The sequence below is a fragment of the Octodon degus genome, unplaced genomic scaffold (genome assembly GCF_000260255.1).
Source record: "Octodon degus isolate 3935 unplaced genomic scaffold, OctDeg1.0 scaffold00045, whole genome shotgun sequence".
Taxonomy (NCBI): Eukaryota; Metazoa; Chordata; class Mammalia; order Rodentia; family Octodontidae; genus Octodon; species Octodon degus.
Window position 1 is genome coordinate 8,300,428 of NW_004524621.1, and position 7,773 is coordinate 8,308,200.

The following is a 7,773-nucleotide window of genomic DNA, read 5'->3' on the forward strand; positions in this document are numbered from 1 at the left end:
AGCGCCAGCTGACAATATTAAGAATGCAGACTTGTACACCCATTGCGAAAGACAGGAAGGAGGCTTCTCTAAAAGTTTAAAGTAGGCCTGGCATGTCACACCTGTTATCCCAGCTCTTCAGTAGACCAAGGCAGAAGGATTACAAGGACAAAGGCATCTTAGGCAACTTAGCAAGAACCTGCCAAAAAAAGAGAAAAAGAAAAGAAAGGAAAAGGAAATGAAAAGGAAAGAAAGGAAAGAAAAGAAGCAAGCATGGGCTCCTGAGTTTGATACTCAGTACAAGAGAGAGAGAGAGAGAGAGAGAGAGAGAGAGAGAGAGAGAGAGAGAGAGAGAACTGCAGCTGCGGCCCGGTACTCCTTGGGTTCAGTCACCAGTACAGCTAAAAACCCCAATCAAATGAACTATGAGGAGGAGCTCCCACTTCTAGGGATATATCCAAAGGGAATGAAGTCACATTTTGCTCTTCACTCTTACCTTCATTGCAGCCTTAGTCATGGCAGTCACAGTGTGGAATAAACTGAAATGTTCATCAACAGATGAATGGATAATGAATTGACTTTAAAAATCAGTTGACCTGCTGGGGAGATGGCTCAGTGGAATAAGCGCTTCCCCCGCAAGCAAGGGCCTGAGTTCAATCCCCGGTTCCACCAAAAAAAGAAAAGACCCTGTCTCAAAAAAAGACCAAAAAAAAAAAAAAAAAAAAAAAAAAAAAAAAATCAGTTGACCTAAGTGTTTAGATTTACTTCTAAATCCACAGTTCTAATCCATTGATCTGTATGTCTATCTTACACCAGTACTCCAGTACTGTGCTATATACACAATGCGCTATGCACTATTAAGTCTTTTAAAAGAAAAGAGCTCTGTCATTTGTGACAACATGGGTGAACCTGGAACAAATTATGCTAAGCAAAATAAGCCAGCACAGAGAGACAAATACAACAGGATCTTATATATTTTGGAATATGAAAAATTGAACTCCTAGCATCAGAGAGTTAAATAGTGGCAGGTCCACCAGAAAGCTCAGCGGACTAAAGCGTATGCCTTGGCAGTGGCTTTAGTTCGATCCCCGACCTGCCCTGCCGGCCCTGCCCCAGAGTGTGCTGAGACAGCAATTGAAACTTGGCATGGTGGCAAGTGCCTGTAATCCCAGTGCTTGGGAGACTAAAAACAGGAGGATCACTATGAATCTGATCTATGTAGTGAGGCCCTGTAGACCCTGCACTACATACCAAAAATAAACAAAAAAATAAATAAATAAGGCAGTGGCTACCAGGAACTAAAGGCCAGAAGCATGGGAGGGAGGAGTATCAGGGAGACTTGGGTCAAAGTCAAAGGATGCACAGCTTCAGTTAGACAGGAAGTACAACATCAGGAGATCTATTGTACAACACAGTAACTACAGTTAGTAACAATGTTATCTATAGTTGAAAATTGTTGCAGGTAGAATTTTAAATGTTCTCAACAAAAGATGTTAAGTATCTGTTGTAATGTGCGCTTTATCCTTTCCATAATGTATACCTACACCAAAATAAACATTTTTACAAAATATTTACTTACAACATATATATATATATATATATATATAAATTTGTCAATTACAATAAATGCATTGACTTTAAAAATCATTTGACCTTAAGTGTTTAGATTTACTTCTTAACCCACAGTTCCAATCCATTGATCTATTATGTCCATCTTACACCAGTACCAAAAAGTCATGATTACTGTAATTTTGTAGTAAGTTTGATATTTAAAAATATTATTTTCCTTAGAGTTTTCCTCTTCTTTTTCAATACCTCTTTGAGTATCTTGGCCTCTTTTTATTTCTACATGAATTTTAAGATCAGTTTGTCAATTACTGAAGTCTATGTCTGGGATTTCAAGGTAGAATGTACTGAATGTGTTCATCGCTTTAGGGAATACTGGCATCTTAACAATATTTAGTCTTCTAATTCTCTATCTTAGGATGTGTTTCCATTTAATTAAGTCTTCTTTTTTTTTTTTTTGCAGAACCAGGGATTGAACTCAGGCCCTTGCGCTTGCCAGGCAAGCACTTATTTTACTGAGCTAACTCCCCGGCCCCCAAGTCTTCTTTCTAAAGAGAATAAAAAATAATTTTAAAAAATGGAAATGATACAGAATTTCACTAAATAAAGTAATAGGAATGCAACAATGGTTGTTACATTGCATAACGTTGTCTTCAAATTATTTAGATTACCAGACATAAGCATGCAAAATTGGTCCAAAATTATAAGAAATTATAAAGGAGAAGGACCAGCCAAATAGCTCAGCGGATTAAAGTGCCTGCAAGCAGGTACAGGGGCCAAGGGTTCAATCCTTGGGCCTGCCATGTTGTCCCTACCCCCAGGGCACACTGAGAGAGCAATTGAGGCTGGGCGTGGTGGTGTGCACCTATAATCCCAACACTTGGGAGGCTATAAACAGGAGAATCACTATGAGTCCAATCTAGTAGTGAGACCCTGTACACCCTGTAGACCCTTCCCTAAAATAAAAAAAAAAGGAGAAGAGAAAAAAATGTAAACATTAGCTGCTTCTTTCAATAGACCAGCAGAAATCAGCAGTACAATTATCCAAGCTATCTTGTATATTTACATAAATATATCTTTTTTTCCTTTCTTTTTTTCCTTTTCCTTATCCCGGTTCTTCCTTCCTTCTGAACAGATTCTTTCCCTTTCACAGTATCTATTTTTTTTTTTCTTTTTTTGTGGAACCGGGGATTGAACTCAGGTCCTTGTGCTTGCCAGGCAAATGCTTATTCTACTGAGCCATCTCCCGGCCCTCACAGTATCTATTGTATCAGCTGGGGAGATAGCTCAGTAGAATAAGCTCTTGCCTGGCAAGTGTAAGGGTCTGAGTTCAATCCCTAGTCCCACCAAAAAAAAAAAAAAAAAAATCTATTGTATCTTTTCAGATTTTATTTACTCTTTCAGGTTCTTATACTAGAGAGACAGTATGATGTTTGCACATGCATATCTGATTTATTTCACTTATGAGTATGGTCCCTAGTTGCATCCATTTACCTATAAAAGTCTCTAGGTTATCTTTTTTAGCTGAGTAATATTCCATTGTGTAAAAAAATACCACAACTTTTTTTACCCATTCCTCAGTTGACGGGCATTTGAGCTGTTGACAAGATTTACCTAAAGTCTTTTTCTTTTTTTTTTTAAATTTTAAATTTTCTTTTTTTTTTTTTTAAATTTTTATTTGTGTGTGTGTGTGTGTGTGTGTGTGTGTATGTGTTTGTGTGTGGCCGGCTCAGCCCACCAGGGGGCGGGGCTGGCATGTGGTGCTGGGGGTTGAACCACGGTCCCTGTGCTTTGCTAAGCTTGTTCTAAGTAGGTGCTTTAGACCACTGAGCCATCTCACCAGCACCCTAAAGTCTTTTTTAAATTCTCCCAGTGGTACTTGGTAATTTTCACTGTACTAATCTTGTACTTCTTTCATGAAATTTATTTCCAATTTAGCTGGGTGTGATGGCCACACACCTGTAGTTCTAGTACTTGGGATGCTGAGGCAAGGAGGATCATTGGAGGAAGTTCAAGGCCTTTTTGGGCTACATAACGAGTTCAAGATTAGCCTGTAGTATATAGCGTTTTCTTTCTGTCTCAGAAAGAAGGAGAGAGAGAGAGAGAGAGAGAGAGAGAGGAAGGAAGGAAGGAAGGAAGGAAGGAAGGAAGGAAGGAAGGAAGGAAGGAAAGGAGGGAAATTTATTTACAATTTTATTTACTTGATTCTTTTCAGTGTTACTATAAAATGAATTTTACAATTTTTTTCAGTTTTAGAGCCTTCTTTTCAAGTGTATAAAAATACAACTCAATTTTTTCACTGATCTTATAGCCTGCACCCTTGCTGAGCTCAATTTATTATTTCTAATAATTTTTGTGGATTTCTAAATTTTTGCTATAAATGACTTCATATCTATTTGCATACAAATAGTTAATTTTACTGTCTTCCTTTCCAATTTAGACATTTTTTTGGCTTAATTTCCTTTCAATATTATGAAAGAGCAGACACCTTATTGTTTCCTGATGCCAGAAGAAAGGCTTTCATGGGCTGGTGAGATGGCTCAGTGGTCTAAAAGCACCTACTTAGAACAGGCTTAGCAAAGCACAGGGACCGCGGTTCAATCCCCAGCACCATATGCCAGCCAGTCCCGCCCCCTGGTGGGCTGAGCTGGCCACACACACACACACACACACACACATAAACACATATAAATAAATAAAAATTTTTAAAAAAAAAGAAAGAAAGGCTTTCATTTTTCACCATTACATATTGTGTTAGTTACGGGATTTTCTTATCAGTTGAGAAAGTTCCTTTCAATTCCCAGTTTCATGAGTGTTTCTATCACATGAGGGTGTTGGATCTTGTCAAGTGCTTTTCTGAATCTATTGAAATGATTATGCTGTTTTTATACTTCATTCTATTGCTATGGATTATTAATTTGATTGATTTTTTTACATATCTAACCAACCTTGCATTCCTGGAATAAACTCACTCAGTCACAGTGTATAATCATTTTTATAGATTTCTGGATTCATTTTTCTAACATTTTGTTGAGGATTTTTGTATCTATATTCATAAAGGATGTTGGGCTGTTATTTTCTATTATTGTGCTATTTGTCTAATGTGGCAATCTGTAATTTTGGTTGTACAGTGAGCAGTTCACAAACTCGGTTCTTTCCACGATTCTGGTGGCAAACTGAGTTGTACAGGAACTGAATTAAATTCAATGGTCAAGTTCAACATTGACCTTAACAAGAAATTTGATTCAGTTCTCATCCAGTTCCACTTGTGATCGGAATCATGCAAGGAATTGAGTTTGTGAACCAAGATGCCACTGCATAGATTTAGTTGCAAAATGTTCTCATTTGGAAGATCATGAAACATTAGTGCTAATTCTTCTTTAAACATCTGGCATGGGGGGGAGGAAGGATTTAAGGGGGTAGGGGAGAAAAAGAAAAAAATAAGATTATGGTACACAATGTAAAAAAAACCGCATTGAAGTCATCTGTGCTTCTTTATGACAAGTTTTTAAAATTTAATGTCTTTTCTTGTTAACATCTGTTCAGATTTTTTACTTCTTGAGTTAATTGCAGTAGATTTTTACTTTCTAGGAATATTTTTAGATTATCTATTTTTTGGACATTGTTTTTGTTTGTTTGGTTTGGCTTGATTTTTTTTTTCGGTACCAGGGATCAAACTCAGGACCTTGCACTTGCCAGGCAGGTGCTTATGCCACTGAGCTATCTCCCCAGAATGTATTTTTTAATTAATTTACTGGTATACTTTATTTTATTGTATTTTAGGGAAGGGTCTACAGGGTGTTCAGGGTCTCACTACTAGGTTGGACTCCTAGTGATCTACCTGTTCACAGCCTCCTAAGAGCTGGGATTACAGGTGTATGGGACCACGCCCAGTCTCAATCACCATCTCAGTGTGCCCCAGGGGGCGGGGCTGGCATGGCAAGCCCCCGGCCACTGCTCCTGCTTGCAGGTGCATTAATCTGCTGAGCTATTTGGCCAGCCCTGGTATACCTTAACTATATATAATGATCACATTTCCTATAGGGAATTTATGCCTATACATAATATATCTTGATTTTTCATTTTTCCCAATCCCCTCCCCTCCACTTCCTTATTTACAAAAGCTTTGTTTCCATTTTTTATTTTATTCTTTTTTCCTTTTCTTTCCTTTCGTTTCTTTCCCCTTCCCCCCACTCTTGTTCCCTTTCCCATTTGAATATTTTCTTCCCACTTCCCAATATCTATTGTACATTTTGGTCCTTATTTACCCTTTTAGCTTCTCACACCAGAACAATAATGCAACATTTAAACATGTGAGTCTGATTTATTTCACTTTGGCCCCTTTGTCAAAAATAGTTTCTACATCTTCTAATCTGTTCCATTGATACTTGGGTCTTTTTTGCCAGTACCATGCTGATTTTATCATCGTAGCTTTGTCGCATAATTTCAAGTCAGGGATTATAATGCTCCCTGCCTTGCTTTTGGTGCCAGAATTGCTTTTGATCTTCTAGGTCTCTTCTAATTCCAAGTAGATTTTAGGATTATTTTCTCTGATTCTTTGTGATATGCTATTGGTATTTTAACTAGAATTGTATTAAATCTGTATAACTATTTTGGAAATATGGCCATTTTCACTATATTGGTTCTTTCTACCCCAAAACAAAGGATATTTTTCCATTTTCTGATAGCCTTTTTGGACTATATAAAGAAAATATTATAATGGGCAAAAGTATACATAGAAACAATGCAAGGAACATAGGGAAGTAGACACCTTTTAGAAATAAAATCAAGTCTTAAGGATGGTTAATTGTGATGATAGAGAAAAGAGGAAGTATTGTTCCTAGATTGCCTATAACTTTGTGTCTTGAACAAACAAATATTTGAAGTTTTTAGTACAAATGGGAACATGGGGCATATTGGGAAGGAGAATCAAGAGTTTTATTTATCTGTGCTATATTTGAGAAGCCTATTTAACTTCAAAGGGGAGCTGTCAAAATAGAGGCATAGTGGTGCATACCTGTAATCTCAGCACTTGGGAGGCTGAGGTAGGAGGATTACTGCAAGTTTGAGGCCAGCTTGGGTGATGTAGTGAGTTCAAGGCCAGCCTGGTATACAGAGAAAAACCCTGTCTCAAAGAGACAAAAAGACAGAACGAGAGAGAGGAGAGAGAAGGAGATATGCAACTCTGGATTCAGGAGATAACATCTGGGCCAAAGATGTAAATTTAGGAGAGTTCAGCAGAGAGATAGCATTTAAAGCTATGGCTCTGGATAGATCACCTAGATAGACTGCAAACAGAGAAAAGAAAAAGGGCTCAGGCCCAAGACCTAAAGCACGCCAATATTTCAAAGATGAGCAGACAAGGAACTAAAAAGGAGGCCCACCTAGACTGGCTGTTAGGTAGGAGGAAGCCCAGAACAATGTGATGTCAAAGTACTCAAAAGAAAAAAGAATTCCAGGAAGACAGGGTATAGCCATCTATGTCATATTCGACAGAAGAACGCGTGATACAACCAGAGAAAGGTTGGTTGCATCCATGAAAAGGTGAGCACTTAGATTAGGGAAGATTGCTTTGAAAGGCAAAACAATCACTGAATTTTAAATTGTCATAGAGTCTATGTCTCTACAAATGGGAAGAGTAACACAAAGCTTTCTCCAGGATCTCAAAGGAGAAAAATGGAAAAAATGAAAGTGACCTCCATAATGATTCCAGATATTAGAACAGAGAGGAAAAACAGAGCAGATGGAGAAGTGACTATCAAAGGAAAAAAGAACAAAATGTCCCTGACCTGAGCAAACACTAGTTTTCAGATAAAAGAGGCTTACAGAATACCAGGCAAAATTAAATAAATGAGATGCATTCTTCGATATAATCTGATGGAATATTTCAACTAGTCTGTCTGTTTAGATTTACTAAGCTCCAGGCGTGTATCGCCAGTGGATTAAAGGAAACCTCTACTGTCTAATCAAAGCAGGAGAAAAATTTTATATTCAAATTTAAAAAAAAAAGTTTGCAAAAAAAAAGAAAACATCAATTTGCAACGTTCACCAAAATAGTAAAATCAAGAAGAAAATGATATAATATCCAAAGAGTTTGAAGACAAAAAATTATAACTCAAAAATATAGATACAGGGCTGGTGAGATGGCTCAGTGGTCTAAAGCACCTACTTAGAACAAGCTTAGCAAAGCACAGGGACCATGGTTCGATCCCCCAGCACCACATGCCA